Below are 14,272 nucleotides of genomic sequence, written 5' to 3'. Positions count from 1 at the left end.
AGGACAATATCTCAACTTTCTTATTAATTCACAGTGAAAACTTGGGCAAGTCAGCCACTGAATGTCTCTCATCAATTCAGAGGTGACCTCTTAAATGAGAATAAATCCTTTTAACTCACTATAGTGATTCAGGGTCTTACTCTGTTAGGCTTGAGTGTGACAGACATGGGCAGTCAAATGTGAATCAGTTTGGAGCTGCCAGAGAAATTACTGTTCTTTTTTGAGGGCTACCTTCTGCCAGGCTGAGATACTATAACTGATGGGTGTGAAGGAGAGGACAGAGAAGGAAATGTGCCTTAGGACATTTTAATATGGAAGAAGGCAGATTTAATTTAACTTCTTCTGAAGGTGATTTTAGGCAGCCTCCTTATGCTTCAATAAGGTTGGAGGCAGTCTTGTGGTAAGTCTCAAAGGCTGGGGAGTGACCAAAAAGTGGCAGGGACATTAGCTCTGTCAGAGGGGCAGTGGTCAAGGGTGATGATTCCTGCCTCAGCTGCCCACCCAGTCTGCAAGAGCTCAAAGAGGGCTTTGAACAAGGAAGTTTTTCTGGTTTTCTCTGTGGCTGCTTAGGTGGTGCCATGTGGTTTTCTCATGCCAGGGAACACACAGGGCAAAGCAGCATTGGAGCATCCATGACTCCATCAGTGTTCTGCAGACAGGTGATTGGTAGTCTGCAACACCTGTGTTCCAAGACCAAATGGCTGATGTTAACATACACTGAGAAACCTTGTTTATTCTATGTAAAATTACCTTGTTGCTAAACCTTTAAACTCTTCATCTGGGGCTGGATGTCCTGCACAAGCCTTGGGGAGCTGGCAAAACCCCTTCAATTTGGTGTGAAATACATTGCTTTTATTTTATTTTTTTTTTTTCCTAGCTTAGCTTAGCAAAGATTTGCTTGTAAATGTTTTAACTGCAAACACAATCACATGGTGTCTACTGTTCCTGGGCTGATCCAGCTGAATACTGGGCTGTCTTTAGAAATGCAGGGTAAACCACAGCCTGTAAAGTGCTAGGTGCTGTTCACAGTGGATTAAAATGTCAGAGCATGGCCATTATTTGGTTAATCTTGGGACAAAGCACTCAGAGTTTTAATATGGAAACTGTAAAGGCATTTCTCCATATAGTTCACATTGCTTGCTCCTTAATAGAAAGTTAATGGGGATTTTCTTTTTCAGATAACAACAATTTATCATGTGTTTCCCTGGTAACTACAACATCATGAACCTTCCTTGAAAACTCCATTGGGATTCCTGCAATGTTTGTGAGCATAATGAATGGTAAGTGTAAGGCAAACCCATTGAATCACTTTATTTTAAATTCTGGCAGAGACATAATTTCCCACAGTTCATAAACATTTACAAAAAAGGAGTTTACATGAAGAAAAACAGTTGTTTTTATCACTCTGATCAAAGAATGCATTTATCTGGATGTATGGATGTGTTTTCTGCCAGCTTTTGATAAACTCAGTGACAATCTTTAAGAGGCTTCACAGACTAGCGCAGAACCTTTGAAGTCTGCAGCTTTGCTCACCTGAAAACACAGACATCACTTCTGCTCTCTGTTCTGTGTGAGCTTGAAGTTTGCACTTCAAAGATTGTAAACGACAGGACAAATTTCCCAAGCTGCTGGCTCCAGAGTTATTGGAAAAAATTGGTAAATTGTGGCATGTTGCAGGATACTCAGGAGCAGGTTGGATGAGGCTTGGAGCAACCTGGTCCAGCAGAAGGATTGGAACTAAAATACCTTTAAGGTCCCTTCTAAATCAAACTTTTCAAGGATTCTCTATTTTTGGGTGTTGTCTCCACACCCCTGTTGCAGCTCATCTGCTCCTGTGCCATTGGATTTGTGCACTAGAGAAATGGCTTCATGTCTTTTGGAAGTGCAGTGCAAGGGATTCCCCTAAAATGTTCATGGTCTTTTCATTAGACCTAAGATGGGAGAGATAGAGAGGAGTGAGGGCAGATAAAAACTTATGTAATAGAGTCAGGCTGTCATCTCAGGTTTTATTTCTCTGTAGTTAATAAAACATCACTTATATAAGTGAGAGAAGGGTCATATCCATCAGTCTCAGTGGAGCTGCTCTGGATTCTTGTTGTTGTACATAAAAAATGTTTCTAGTGGTGTTTGCAAGTGTGGACTTTTTTACTGCAGGATGGAACAAGGTTTTTCTTGCTCTTCCTTTTGCTGAGGATTTTGAAGGGGTCTGCAGAGCAGCCATTTTCCTTTACAGATGTTTCTAACAAGAAAAAATATTAAAATAGCTATAATATATATGTATATTTAATATACATATTTCAAAATGTTTAATTTTGCTTTAATTTTTTTAGAAGCTAATATTATTTATCTACGATATCACACATAAATGTGCCCTGTGGCTGCAAGGTGAGTGGGGACATTTCTGGCTCATTCTGAAGCTGTCTAGAGTTGTGTCAGGTGTTGTCTAAGGTTCAGCCTTACCCACCTATGCAGGTGGTGCTATCTCTTCTTTCCAAACATGTTTCTGGTAAAGAACTTCAACTCAGACCAAAATCTGCCTTTTGTCTTCTGGAGACTGACTGAGTCATGGATTTAGAAACAGTTTCAGGGTTAAGAGTTGTGAACTTCAGCACAGCACACCCCAGTGTGTTGATTTATTTTCTTTTGTACAGAGGGCATTTTTTACCAGTTTCTCTTGACTGGGGGAGTAGCTGGGGCCAGTGGATGCCCAGTCCACATCTAGTGTTGAGAATGGGACTTAGTGCCCATTGTATAGGGGATAAACAAGACTAAAATCTATGAAATCATATATTTTAGGTGAAATGTCCATGTTCATGAGGAATGGGAAGTCAAACAAAAAAGAAAGAGTGTTTTGCCAGACCTCCTTCTGTGTATCATTTGCAAGTGTGAGTGCTGTGAATTCCCCAGACAAGGCTTGGAGATGTATTCAAACTGAGCTTGGAGTGCCAGTGGAGGTCGAGGTTTGGTTCTTCCAGACGGGAGGAAAGGAGGGAGTGGGATATAGGGAAAGATTGGACTTTTTAAAATGGGGAAGTGGAGACAAAGTCATAGCCAATTTCTGCAATTAACACCTAATTCTTCAAGTGAAAAAGAGGTGGAAATGTGGTATTGGTGTCTCTGAGTAAGGTACTCACAATTTCACCCTGTGTGTGAGAATAACACTGGGCTCACTCTCACAGCTGGGTAGGTGAACAAATTTGGGGATCACCTTTAGGCTGAGCAGAGTACACTGCCTGAGGCTGGGAGTCAGTTGCAGGTGCAGAAATGATTTGGAAGAATATGGAGGTAGGTATTAGAACTTTAAAATTGAAGTTATTTGTTGAAGTTTGTTTTTTTTTAATTAAAAAAAGAATCAGAGTTATAGAATTGGTTCAGGCCAATTTGTACAGTTTGGGTTTTTTAAAAAAAGTATTGCTACTTTTTGTTTAGCAGCAGGAGCATGTAAGAAACATTCGTCATTTCATTATGAATATGAAATTATTTACTGCAGAATGATGGTTAGGGTTGAATTTTGTTTACCCCATAGAGAAAAGCTGTATGCTGCTCTCAGTAGATTTGGTTGCCTTATTCTGAAGTTTTTCTTGGTGTGTATTACTGCCCTTAGATCAGGGACAGCCTCTGTGAAACTGGTGACTACAGAGTTGCAGTTATTTTCAAGTTAGCAAGCCCTGTGATGGAGATATCACTCTGAATACTTTAAGCTCTAGCCTCTTGATGTGCTTTATGCCTTTTTAATTTTCTGTATTATTAGTACGAGTTATTTTTACAGGATTTGAAAGATGCATTGCAGAACCTTGCTGCTGAACTTTGGCACAGCGGAAAGGAAGAAAAATACAGAGTTTGCATCAGCTTGTTTTACTCACAGTAAATTTTCACCCTGAGGGATATGCCTTATCTGCAGCCAAGGTTAGGTTTAGAGCTGGGTTCTATTGTAATGCTCAAAATACAACATTTTGTTTCAATGAAGGCTTCCAGTTATGCGGAGGAAACATCTAACTAGTGTGAGTTATTTAAATGCCACACTCTTAGTCTTGTGTGACCCTGAGTGCTTTCTGCAGAGCCAGTTCTTGGGTAATATAGGATTTATGAGACCGAAGGAGGCTTAATGAGGCTTACAATATAAATTTGCCAGTTGTACTGAGTCCAGTGCAGAGGTTGGGATTAGTTTGGAGGTCATGAAAAGTTGATTTGGAAAGCCAGGGGTTTGGCTGAAGCTTTCCTGATGAGAAGGGAAGAGCCAAGGGCTGCTTCCACTTGCTTTAAGTCCTTTAGTCTGAACATCATCTGAGGTGAGGTTATGCTTGGGATGCACCCCAGGCTCCTTGCTGTGAACCAAAATACCTCTCCACAAGGCTGCTCTGGGATTTCCTGTGTTTCCAGGAAGAGCTAAAATGCTGTGGTGACATAGTCACTGAAAAAATAAACTTCAAATAATTTTGCCCTTAACATTAGACATGTCACTTCTGTGCCATGGTTATGTTTTCCATGGCTGCAACACAAGTCAAATCCCATGGCTGATTCCAATGCCCCACCATGAATAAATACTTAGTTTTGCCCTATAAGAAAGGAAAAGGTTAGATCTCTTTCTGTCTTTGGATAGAAAAGAATAATTTTAGAGAGAAAGATGCCTTTTATTGCTAAAAAAGCAGTTTCAGGTCACTCCATATCCAGAAGTAACAGCTGTGTTTAGCAGAGTACTTTGTCAGAAGAAAATAAAAAAGATCAAATGCAGAAAGGGAAAATAAAAGAGTTATAGTCTGCATGTATTAAAGCCTAGTTTAGCTAAATTTGATGATAATTTTTCAAAGGAGAAAAGTACTGCAATAAAACATTTATTGTGTTTTTGTGCTTGTTGTCATTCCTTTGAGAAAAATGAAACAGTTTTAAGACTCATTCTATACTAATTTTTTTCTTAGTTTCTCAGTTTAAGCATTAAAAAAAAAAAAGTAAAAGAATTATTCACATAGTTCTCATTATAGATTTTACTGCAGGAAAAAGTCGTAGCTTTCTGGATGGTCTGACCCATTCAAGAAGTCATCATTTGCTTTAAATGGACATTGGCAAGGTCCTTAATAAGGATATGAATGATTAAGGAAAACCAGATATTTGGAATTGAAATGAAAGAAAAAAATCTGAGTATAAAAAACCCTAAAATACATGTGCTAGGAATAACTCATCTACATGACTTGTTCTCAGATCCATTTGGTGGAGAATTGTTGAAGCCTGAGGCAGAAAAAAGGATGTTTGGGCAGCAGAAACCAACTTGGAGGCTGTAAAGCGATTTGTTTCTATTTCCTTGTATCAATTTAAACAGTCAAATCAGCTTTACAGCTCTGAAATACACACAGTTGGGAGTTTATGTGAGTTCAGGATGGTGTAGCTGTATGGTTTGGACATGGTAGGGAAAGGAGAAGAAACATTTGCATCCAATTTGCCAGCATGTTCCTCAATTGACATATCAACAAGCCGGTTGAGGTAATGGGACAGATCAGTATTTTAAGTCATAAAAGTTTAAGAAGCTGAGAATGTGAAAAAGAGAATCAATTTTGAAGTTCAGCAGTCATTCACAGCCAGATACACAGGATGGTGTGAGGGGACCTTGGGCACTGCTGTTCCTGCTTAGTTCCTTGACTTGGTGCAAGAGAATTTTGACTCATTGGAGAACGGACATGCATGAGGCAGAGGACAACGACCTGTGGGCTGCATTCAGCCTGCCAAAATATCATCCAGCCTGGCAGCTGCCTCTCCCTGACTCTTGTCCCAGGCACAATGAGTTGTTCCACCTCTGCTGGCAGCTGTCTCCTGGCTGCTCCTGTCCTGGGATGTGACTTGATCAGAATATACTTCTCCTTGTCAAATGTGGAAGAATGTTGTGCTTGTTGATTGAGCTAAAAATGAGCGTGGCTGAAGGAAACATCATTGTTTTATCAGACCTGCATTAAGTTCTTGCTTTTCTGCAGTAATATGAGTGCCTGAATTCTCTGTCCCCAATGGGGCTGGTTGCCCATCAGGATCTGTCCAAAGCTCCAACATTTGTACCTCAAAGACATGAAGTCCCTGTTCAAGCCCTGCTGAAGTCTGGGCACACATGGATTGCTCTGTTGTCCTCTCTGGATCAGGCTCTGGAACAGGCCACCTACTGAGCTGAAGCTTTTGGCTTTTCATCAGTTTTAAAAGTGATTGATATGAATTGTGATAATGACTGGTTTGTAGATCTTGCCTTTGGCTATCCACAAAGCTGCTTAGAGAATTGCAATCTTTATATGACCATGGATATCTCAGCCATGTCACTGACCTCAAGGGCAGCAAAACCTTCAGGGATTTATTAGTACAGAGAAACTCTTCCTGCTTCTGAAAGCCTCTTAAAATATTTTTTGCAGCATATACTTACTTATCCCTCCACTTTCTGAGCTTGGTTCTTCCATTACCTAAGGACTCAGTCAGCTCTAGAAATAACCCTGTCCTTGCTTTGGAAAAGTGCATGAAGTGCCTTGTTTCGTGTTTTACAGGTGGGGAGCCTAAGAGTAGGATCATTTAAGTCTGACATGTTTGCTTGTGATTATGGAAATATCTGTAATCAAACATTTTAACAGTCAGTGCTATTTTCTAATCTGTGTGTGTGCAGTCTGATGTCTTTTGAAGGCAGCAGGAGGCAGGAAGGCCTCACAACAGGGAAAATTAAGCCAATTATCTCTGAGTAGATGTAAGGACTAAATGCCCCAATTTTAACCTACCACTTCAATACCTCTACGATGCAGCCTTTCCCTCTGCAGTGAAATGGGAATCACGCTGCTGGGAGCTTGGGGCAGGACCTCAGAGAGGGAGGTGAGGGTTTAAAGAGCTTTTCAGCCGTTTGCCTTTATTCTGACAACCCCTTCCAGCACCACAGGAGGTGTCATGATGTCACATGGATGGCACGGTGACAATTTGCCAGCCCAAGCGGGCCTTAGCTCTGATCACAGGATCACAGAATGGTTTGGGCTGAAAGGGACCTGGAAGACCATCTTGTTCCACCTCCTGCCATGGGCAGGAACACTTTCTACTAGTCCAGGTTACTCCAAGCCTTGTCCAACTTGGCATCGAATACTCCCAGGGATGGGTTGGGCTGGTGGTGGGAGCTGCCATGGCTAAACCCTCACCCATGGGTGATCCTACCAGGGGTTGGCTGATGAGTGTCACTACTTTCCTCCTTCCCTTTCAGACTGGGGCTGGAGATCCTCTCCATCATTATTGACACCATGTTTTGGCCATAAGCCCTGTCCCTCCTCTATAGAGCTTATTTCTGTATCATGGCTGAAGTACCTGATGAAATTTATAGAGGTTGGCAGAGATAGGTGTCCCACAACAGCCATGACACAAAAGTTTACGTGGATTTAAATATTCAAGGAGTCTCTTGTGAAAAACTGATTTTCAGGGTATTGCCATTGGTTAAATAGATTTCAGGTCTTTATTATGCTATTGAAATACTTGAATCACCACTTGAACTAAATGAAAGCTTACTCTGTGTGCATATAATTGTTTTTCTTGCTACCTATCACTTGATTGGGGTTGAGTAAGGTTAGCAAAAGCATTAAATTAATTTTCTTGTAAAGTTATGCATTATGAAGTAAGAGGTATAAATGTTACATTATACATGGCAAATGTCTTGAGGGTTTGGTTTATAGACTTGTTTATATTTTTATTTTAATAATTATTGCTTTCTTTGTGTCATTTCCACTTTTGAATCTCCATACTCATTACATTTTTATTATCTCTTTTATAAAATAAATGGCAGCAAACCAGACAATTTCGTTGTTGGAATAAATAGATCTGAATATATCTCTCAATAAATTAAATGTTGTGGCTGCAAGAGGGACTTTTCCAAAGTCACTAAGCTGAAGGCAAAGCCAATTAATAGCTGGCCTTTTATTTTTATGGACCAGGGCTTTCAGCACATCCATCTGACTTGGCAGATTTGAAATTATCTGAGAGATAGCTGAACTGCGTTGAAAGATATGTGAGCAAAATTAGTGCTCATGGAAGGCAACAGATCAACAGCCCTAGAAATCAAATCCTTGTGAGCTGTGTGCAAACGCTACTGAACTAATTTTGAGCACTTTCTCTTGACTTCAGGGGGTTCTGTGTGAGGGTCTCTGCCTAATAGCGTTTTCAGGGACTAAGCAAAGTTTAGCCAGTGATTATCACTGTGGATCTTAACTGATTCATATTCCCAAACACACTGTGGGACCTGTAGGTGTAGCTTGTTCTTACTGGGAGTCTTTCAAAGCACCAAACAGAACTGTGTCTATTTCAGAATAACAGAATAATATGCTGATTTGGGTTGGAAGGGACCTTAAAAATCATCTCATTCCACCCCCTGCCACGGTTAGGGACACCTTCCACGATGTCAAGTTGCTCCAAGCCTCATCCAGCCTGGCCTTGAACACGTCCCAGGAGCTGGAGATAGAAAATAGGAGTTTGATTTGTATATCTGCAGTACAAGTGCAATTGCTCTTCATAAGCTTATGGGTGAGAGGGTCTAGAAAAAATGTCTCATGAGGAGCACCTGAGGGAGCTGGAGGTGTTTAGTCTGGAGAAAAGGAGGCTCAGGGGACACCTTCTCCCTCTCTACAACTCCCTGACAGGAGGATAGAGTGACGTAAGGGTCAGCATCAGCTGCCATGTCCAAGGTGAAAGGATGAGAGGAAATGGCTTTGAGTCCTGCCAGAGGAAGTTCAGATCCATATTAGAAAAAAAATCACTGTGAGATTGGTCAGGCATTGGAGAGAGTTACCCAGGGAGGTGGTGGAGTCCCCATCTCTGGAACTGTTCCAGGGGCATCTGGATTTTAGGGGTGATTATGGTGGTGTTGGTTGATGGTGGGACTATCTGATCCTGAATGTCTCTTCCAACCTCTGTGACGATTCTGTGATAAAATTAACTGGTAATTTTTAGTAATGTGTGGCCTCTGTTCTCTGTAAATTTTTTTTTTTTCGTGTGTGTGGATTTTGTTTTTAATAGCCTTTATCTTCTTAGTATAATTTTGCTGTTCTGAAACATATGTCTATGCAATTTTTCTCCTTTGGATCTAAGGCTACAGTTTATGCTGTATAAACACAAGTCCTGGGCTACCAAGTCCTCCTCCTGGTTGCCACCCATAAATCCAATTTATAACCCCAAGACAAACTGTTTCTGCATCTAAGAAACAGCTGGTTTCTCCCTGGGTATTTCAATGTAAAGTCTGTTCTAGAGCTTTGAGGAATTTGATGTTACAGTTCCTTCCTACTTTCTCTTCTTCTTCCAGTTTTCTTCCAGGCTCACTGGGAAATTAGAGCCATGGTGGTGAGAATAATTACCTTGTTAGAAATAAGTGAACTGAATGAAATCAGCCCAGTGGTGTGAGCAATAACATTTGGTAGCAGTCTCTGGTGTGCTGAGCTCCTGCCTGCTCAGCTGACCAGGTTGGCCTTATGTTGTTTTTTCATGTTTGTCTGCGTCAAACTTTTCCTTTTTTCCGTGTTTCTATCCCAAACTATCTTGGAGCAGAGCCATTTTTTGGACTGGGAGACTGGGATATATTATTAAGGACTAGTGGGATATATTATTAAGGCTTCCAAAAGGAGCCCAGTATGAATAGTAAGAATAATGTGAATAATACTGAAGAATATTAGCTTGTTAGAACAGCTAATTTAACTTCTACATCTAAAAATAGAACACCAGCAAGAGAGTTCAGATTAACTTAAAGTAGGTTTTTTTTTTTTTTTTGTTTACTGGAATTTGCAAGTGGATGGGGAATTGTGTCTTGAAAAACTAGCATTTTACCTTATAAATTTTCTAAATGGGAATTTTAGGAAATAACTGTTGAACTGTGCCATCCCTTTTACTCCATGGCAAACACCCCTTTCAATGTATAGTAATGATATGGTTGCCAGTAATGATATGGTTGTTTGAACTCTCTTGTTGGAGTTTTGCCTTCGGCAGCAGGGAAAGATTTGGGATCTGGTGCCTTGTGTTGTGGATAAAGCATTTAATTGCATTTAAGCAATAAGCAAAATGTTTCTCTTTACACAGTCTTATTGCTGTTGGAGTGGGGGAAGAGACATTGTGATCCAAAAGCTGCTTAAATGGGATTTGAAGTGATGAATAACTGTGGGTATAGAAATGAGAATTTATGGGGCCATTGGCTATTGCTGCCATTCCTAATGATAATGTTCTATCAGGTACTGTTATTTGCATGGTGGTAAAATTTTCTGTGTTGGTCATAGAGCTGGATGGTCTGCAGTACACTGCATGAATGCAGAACCAAGATATAGTCTTTCCAGAGGTAAGTAGCATCCTGGTTCCTCAAAGAGACTTTGATCCAAATTCAAACCATGCAGAAATGAGGAGAGACTTTAGTTGCAGTAGTGCATGTAATCTGTTCTTTTTGAGGGGGCTTTCTGTTTATTTTTGTATCCTGGAATCACAGAATGGTTTGGATTGGAAGGGAACTTGGGAGACCATGCAGTTCCATCCCTGCCTTGGGCAGGGACACCTTCCACTAGACCAGGTTACTCAGAACCCCATCCAGCCTGACCTTGAACATCTCCAGGAATGCAGTCTACAATCTTCTTTTCCTGTCCCTCCATGACTGGTCCCCAGTCCTCCCCAGTTCTCCTGGAGTCCCTTCAGGCACTGGCAGGGGCTCTAAGCTCTCCCTGGGGACTTGTGTGGATGAACATCCCCAGCTCTGCCAGGCTGGCTCTAGAGCAGAGGGTCTCCAGCCCTTGGAGAATCTTTGTCACCCTCCTCCAGACTCGCTCCAACAGGCCCATGACCTTTTGTGTGCTTTGCTGTAAAGAATAAGAGGATTAATGACCTCTGCGAGTTCTGTGACCTCCATGACATCTCTGGAAACAACCTGTAAATTCATGTTCCTGAGGCTCTGATCTGAGCTGGCTTCTCAGATCAGAGCCTCAGGAACATGAATTTCTCAGATGACTGGGGAACTTGGGAGCTCTGGCACTGCGAGGTAGGATGTGACATCTTGATCACAGATGGTAATGAGGGCACCAGGCATCCTTTTGTCACCTCTAGTTCATGTTCCCTCCTGTGTCAGGGGGCTTTGGAATAACAGGGACTCCAAGGATGGACACTGGTCACTGCCACCGAAGGTATCCCTGCAAGAGGTGTGTCCCTGTCAAAAGGGTTGTGCACCCTGTGGTGATGGCTCTAACCAGCAAGGGCTGGGGCTGGAGTGTGGAGGCTAGGACAATGACAAGGGCATAGCAAATTTTATTTTCACTCAGCTTGCTCACTGGATATCCAGTAAAATATTCTCAGGCCATTTCTGTCTGTTTCTTTTAAACAATCTTCCTTGCCAGTAAATACACGCTTCCTGTAGCTGCCACTTTATATATCAAATTAGTAAAGCTTATTAAGTCCCCCATTATTTTGTTGCATGATGGGGAATACAGGTGTTTTTCCACATAAAATGTTCACATGACACAGCAGGAGTTGCACTTTAAGCCTTAATGGCATGCACTTGGTTATCTAATTTTTGCACATTAATCCTCTCAAGATGTCTGTTAACACAAACCTTGCTAATTAATGTTTCTTTAGTGTCTGCAAATGTATGATTCAGTTTTTAAAGGAAATTGGAAGACCACAGAGCACTGTATTATGAATCATAATATCAATGACATTTAAAGACGTAAAATAGCTTAGCTGGTGCATGATATAGAATTATACCACAATCTAACCTCATCAACAAAAAAGTCATGTCTCTGATACACCCATTTTTGTTTATGTTCTTAGACAATTACTGCTGTAGCACAACTTGGGCAAATGTCTTTATTTCAATGTGGTTTTGTAAGGGAAAAAGTAGGGATTCCCAAAACAAATGTCTAAAAAGACATGGAGGTCCAGATAAGTTACTCTAGACTTTCCTTTTTAGTAAATAGAGATATACAGGCACCTATAGAAGGTAAATCATCTAATCAAAACCTAAGAGAATTCACATCTATCCCTTATGCAAACAACAATGTTGAAACAAGCTCAAGTTCAAAACTATTTATACCAAAAAAGTGGGTACTTAAGGGACTTTAGGCATTTCTTTTCCCTTCTTATTTGGAATGGGAAATAGCAGACATCCTGTTGTCTCTGTTTTGGCATATCTAAGGCCAGCAAATGTGTCAAACTTGCACTGTGGTCCTGAAATTTAAGCCTTTATTTCCATTCCAAAGGGATCTGGAATTTTAAAGTTACACAGACAAATTTCTGGATATTTGACCTGTAAAGCAATTTCTAGTCTTGAATTGATTTACTGCTTGCAGTACCACTGTTCATCAGAAAATGTGAACCTAATTAACAAGCATCCAAACTACATCTTTCTATCTTCTACTGACAGCAAATGTACACAACAAAAATGGGAAACCTTGTACCAAAATTATGAAGGGATATTCAAATATCATCACCATTTCAACAAAATCTTAAAAACTATCTGTGGATTTGGTGGAGCAGAACTTGGTAGAGACCATGGGCAGAAAAGGATGCACATTATTGCTATTTTTGCTTAAAAACTTCAGAGTTAAGACTCCAGTAGATAATCTTAACCACTGACATACAACTCAAATCCTCCTAAACCTCACGGCTTATTTATTGCATGGTAATGTTTTTAACAGAGGGACTGATTAGCTGTTGGAACAAACTACCAGGGAAGGCAGTGGATCCCTCTTCTCTTGAAGTCTTCATCTCAAAACTGGAAGTCAACATTGCTGTGCTCAATACAGCAGCTACAGAATGAAGCTTACAGTCAGTGTTATGTGGGCTGAATGCTCAAATCTCCTGTCTGACCTGAGCATTTATGAATCTCAGTGTTTCTAAAGTACCTACAGATCCTTGAATAAAAGACACAGTTGGAAGTACAACGTATTTTATGGGAGAGCTCCGTCAGCCTCATGCGGAGGTAAGGAAAAATTCACGTGGTGAACTCAGGTACAGCCACATCTCATTAAACTTATTACAGCTTTCAGCCACGTGGGTGCCTCGACATAAATAAGCAGGGGCAGGCCAGCTTTACTAAAATACATATTTTTCTCACTCTGACAGTCATGCAAGGGGCCACAACTGCCCGTGTCTTGAGGACAATTTTAACAGCAAGACCTTTCTCCTCAGGGGACTGCTCTCACTTTTTAATTTAGAAGAGGAGAAAGGAAACCCAATCCTAAACATATGATGATTTTATTATGTGAAACCCAATAGGAAATGAAGTAAGAATATCAGGCTGCTTTAGTTTCCTAGCAAGGGATTTTGTTTTAAGTTGGAAGAGGGGCAGCTGTGTTGGACGCTCGCTTCCCTCTGCCTAAACATCAGGACCTCTTTAGTTGTTGGGGGTCGTTGTGTGAGTTGTGTGCTGCAAAGACAGAGCAGGCTTGATGGGAACTCCTGAGCTTTGATCCAGGCTATGCTGGTTTGGAGAGGAAGATTCAGTTGGAGAAGCAGAGGATAAAGGACTACAGCAGCTCCTGGGTGTATCTTGGTGTGCACACAGGGGTGCCTGAGTGTGTACGTGTGTGTGAGTGTGTGAGTGTGTGAGTGTGGGGGTGTGTGTGTGTGTGTGTGTGTGTGAGCACCATAAGCAAGCCAGCCAAATTCCATCTTCATGGACAGTTCAATGGAAAGTTAGCTCGAAAATGCAGTATATCATATTTCATGAATTTAATAGGGTTTTCATGATTTTACAAAGTGCTTCAACCAGACACTCATGGCTGGAGGCTGCACAGCAGGAGACCTAAAACACTGCATCTGTGTTTTTCAACTCTTGCCAGAATCCATTGAATTTGATCCGGAATGACTATGCATCTTTGGAATGTACATTCACTTTTCTCTTGCCTTATCCAAATAAAAGAGGGACATGGCGGGGTTGAAGGGGAGGGAGAAAAGAGTCCTGTGAGAATTCCATATGGAAACACTAAACTAGCATTATAAAGGATTTCCTATAAACAAAATTACGGCCACAAATTTTGGACTTGGACCACATTTGAAACAAAGGGCCCTTTGTCTCCCTCTTTTATTATATTTTTTTATCTATGTTAACACACACGTTTTTATTTTTTTATGGTGATAGATAAACAGATGTACATGTATATGCTCATACAAAAATGAATGTATATATTAGTTTGAGGTCCAGTTGCCATCTCTCTTAATTTTTTTTCAATTGCAGAACTCTTAACAAGAGCAAACTTTAATCGTTCAGTGCACTAAATCCCTTGAAAATAAATATCCAGGGCAACTTCAAAAGCCCTTAATTAGA

The sequence above is a fragment of the Haemorhous mexicanus genome, chromosome Z (genome assembly GCF_027477595.1).
Source record: "Haemorhous mexicanus isolate bHaeMex1 chromosome Z, bHaeMex1.pri, whole genome shotgun sequence".
Lineage (NCBI taxonomy): Eukaryota > Metazoa > Chordata > Aves > Passeriformes > Fringillidae > Haemorhous > Haemorhous mexicanus.
The sequence above is the reverse complement of the archived record's forward strand: the minus strand, read 5'-3'. Positions refer to the sequence as shown.